This window comes from Coffea arabica, chromosome 8c (assembly GCF_036785885.1).
Source record: "Coffea arabica cultivar ET-39 chromosome 8c, Coffea Arabica ET-39 HiFi, whole genome shotgun sequence".
Lineage (NCBI taxonomy): Eukaryota > Viridiplantae > Streptophyta > Magnoliopsida > Gentianales > Rubiaceae > Coffea > Coffea arabica.
Genome location: NC_092325.1, coordinates 19501203 through 19505197, shown reverse-complemented (window position 1 = coordinate 19505197; position 3995 = coordinate 19501203).

The window sequence follows — 3995 nt, the reverse complement described above, 5'->3', positions numbered from 1 at the left end:
ATAGTACTAATAACTATCACTTGAGTTTTTAAACATAAAATTACCTATCTTAGGACCATTGCACATGTCCCCAATTCTTCAAACTTATTGTACCTTCAATCGGTTAAAATTTCCAAACACGTTTTCACTATTTTCATTAAATGAGCTTCCAAAAATTAATTTTTTTGAAACAAGTTACTTTAAAAATATAATGAAGATATAATTCCATGTTTTTAGGTCTAAGAAGGATAGAAAATAATATTCGGAATAAATGGGCAATTAAATATTCAAATAAACTCGAAATAGGAATTTAAAATAATAAATTTTGTGAGTCCTCACAGGAGTCTAGTATTAATTCCTCGATTAATCTTTCTTAACTTACTATTGATCATTCCTAATTCTCTAATATTAATACACTTCCGATTCAAGTATAGCCTCGAAAAACGTGTACTTGTTATTCCGAACTAAACGAATTTTCGAAAAGTGAATTTTCCGACAAAACGTTTTAAAATATAAATGAGGCGTTGTTCCATATAACTGGATTTTTAAATGGTTAAAATAAATAATTCGAAGAAAATGAGTAAATAAATACTTAAGTACTTGTAATATTCGATAAATAAGAAAATTTTCTGGTCCTCACATCCTCCCCTCCTTAAAATGAATTTCGCCCTCGAAATTCACACATAGTACAATATCATTCTCGTAATGGTTAAGTCTACCAGATCAATCACTAACTTACGTTTTGCAACCCATGCTGCACAATTTCTATTCATTCAACTAGCAATCAAACCTTGATTTTCCTCATTAGATATTTTAATTTCTAGGTCATAGGACAACATAATCGGCCTTATGTCTACCTCACATAGGTAACGTCTTCACTCTTAATGCCACTATTACCGCCACTAATCCCAAATCATGAGTTGGCTACTTCCTCTCGTGATATATTAACTTTCTAGAGGCATACACAATCGTTTCATCCTGTATCGTTAGTATACATTCTAATCTACCCTTTAAAGCATCTGGATAAATCACAACTCTACCTCCTCCGCTCGGTAGGCTAACACAAGTACATCGGTTAAACACCTTTCGCTTTTAAAATTTTTCATCACATTTAGAATCCCAAGTCACTTGCCAAGTCTTGCACTCCTAGAAAAATCCTTGATAAACCAAAGGTAACATTCAGCTACCTCTAAGAACTCCAAATGTCAATAGGATTTTCTGGTCGTTTCCTCTTAAACAACTTCTACTTTAGTTGAGTCAATAACAATTCCTTTCTTAGATATTGTATAACCTAGAAAGGCTATTTCTTTCAATCGAACTCACGTGTATTGAACTTAACGAAAGTTGGCATTTTTTTCTCGGAGTTTGTAAAACTATCATCAGGTGTTTTTCATACTCTTCTCATATTTTAGATTGTACTGATATACCATCAATGAGTGCCACTACCGATTAATCCAATTACGATTTAAAACTCCGATGCATTTAGGTCATAATTGCTACTAGTGCATTGGTCAACCCAACGGCGTAATTGAAAGTTCAAAGTGTCCCTATCTTGAATTGGAAGTGATTTTAAGCACATCAGTTCCTAGGATTCCCAATTGGTAATAACTCTACTTTAAATCCAACTTGGGTAGTATCACGGCTCCTTGCCACTGATTAAAATTCTCATCTATGTGAGACAATGGGGTATTGGTTCCTAATGGTCTCATCGTTCAAGTCTCGATAATCTATATATATAGCCTCAAGTTTCCATTCCAAATGTGATATTCGATCCCTCAATCATTAGGCTCACTAAATCTATTAGACGTTTCCTTTCTCTAACTCAAGTCTCACAACCTTAATATATCAAAGTGGCAATCAAACATTGGATCTCAACTTCAACACCAAGTTCTTGATTTGGTCACGATCCCTGGCCGCCTTCAAAACCTCAGGGTGGTCTATATTCTCAAGTACAATCTCGACCACGTCTAACACCGTTCGTGTCTTATTATAAATCTAAAAGTGTGGGGCAAGATTTGAGCATATATGTAAGTCATAAAACCAATCAAAAGCGGAGCAAAGTTTCATATGTCAGATAGATCATAATAGGTACATCAAGTTAGGATGGGTTTAGCCAACCATTTCAAAAGGGGAAGGAAAACTATGGGATTATAGCAAAACATGCCGAGTTACCAAGATACAAAATAACGAAAGACTTTCCCATATACAAAAGATTAAATTTTCAAAAGTGCTAGTCTAGTTTATGGTAAAGTTACAATCTCTACCGCTCGAGTGGAGTTATCTACCTCCATTCGAAAATTTCCAGCACTTTGACCCCTTTCTGACACTTGATTACTTTGTGGCGAATCTAGCTAGCCACTGAGTATTTGTGAGAACCCTGAAAATATATATAAGCCAATGCATATTTCATTTGCATTTCTTTTATTCCTTAATAATTTCTAGCATTACTTTTACTTGTTTGCAATTAAGTACGCAAAAACAGGTTTATGTGAAAAATAATATAATTTTCCTAAGTTATGAAATTTCTTGGTTTTGCTAGACTAAATTAATTTTTTTTTTCGCCTTAACATAAAATGTTAGAATACTTAAATTCCTTTATGCAAAATTAATGATACTTGAGCCGATTAATCTTATTACTTTAAAATAAATTACTCGAAACTCAATGATTAATTCCAATTAATTGCTAGCGTTATAGGTTAAAAAGGAATTTTTTTTTTCACGGTAAGACGAAATCAATGAATTTCAGATAAATATAATACAAGTATGCAAAGCATACTTAAGGTATGAAGTTACGATAATTAAAGTCTTGCATGACTAGTGTATAATTAGGCGTTCAAATCACACTTGGGGATAATTTTTGGAATTAAGTTAGAATTGAGAATTTAAGTAGAGGTTAGGAGGAAAAGTGAAAAGACTAAAATGCCCCATACAATCACAACATTTCCATGCAAAAACCAAACAATCCCTCTGACAGCATTACAAGCACCGCACTATCCGACCAATAGAAATTTTTTTACCATCGCAACACTCAACCTCCTTCTCAAAACAGTGGCACCATTCCTCTTCCTTATCATTCTTATATCCCAAACCACCACTGCACTCCTACTCTACCTTGTTATCATCGACAAAGGGAGAGAGTGAGAGAGAGCCGCACTCTACAAACCGAGAGAGGGGAATCGCGAGCTACAAAACAAATTTTCTGGTTCTGTCCGTGAGTTGAAGGAAGAAAGGGAGAGGTCGTGCGTGAGTCTCCTCCGTTTTCCTTTCAACCTCCACCAGCTGCAACCATCTTCACCGCAACACCATTCCAGCTGCAAACCAAAAATCAGGTCCAGATAGTGTGCGTGAGCCGAGAGAGAAAAATTTCATAGCTTTCTTGTGCGCGAGCTGAGTTCCTAGCTGAGGTAAATTCGAGTCTTAGAATAGCTATTTGCTGGTAGATGAAGCTGTATCAGAGCTTGCATGTGTTGTTTGTGCAGTCGGATGATGAAATCAAAGTTGTGGAAAAAAAATCTGTTTTGGAAGTAAAAGTTTCTGCCGAGAATCTGACTGGATTAATGCCACTTAATTTGGTTTAATTTTGCTATTTTGAGCCTCTAACCATGATTAACTAGTAAATTTCAAGATGATTAAGCTCTGCATGTAGCTAATTAACGGGTTTAACTCAGAAAAAAATAAAGATGAACAAGAAAACCTGCTACATGCAAGATCATCCGAGAGTAGTTGTAGGAATTTCTGGATTTGTGGATGTTTATAGCTGTTGACCGAACCTGTTCTGAACTGGATATGATAAGTAAATTCTTTAGGTGGCTTTGCATGTTGATTTGTGCGTATTGGATGATTAAATTAGAAGCATAAGAAACCTTGATTTGGAAAGAAATGGATTGCCGAGTAGCTGAAATGAAAAGGCAGCACTGATCTGTTTATTTGGTAACAATTTGAACTGGTGAATGTGATTACCTCACTAATAATAAGGTAATTAAGTCTTGCATGAGGCTAAGTAGCTCGGCTAACCA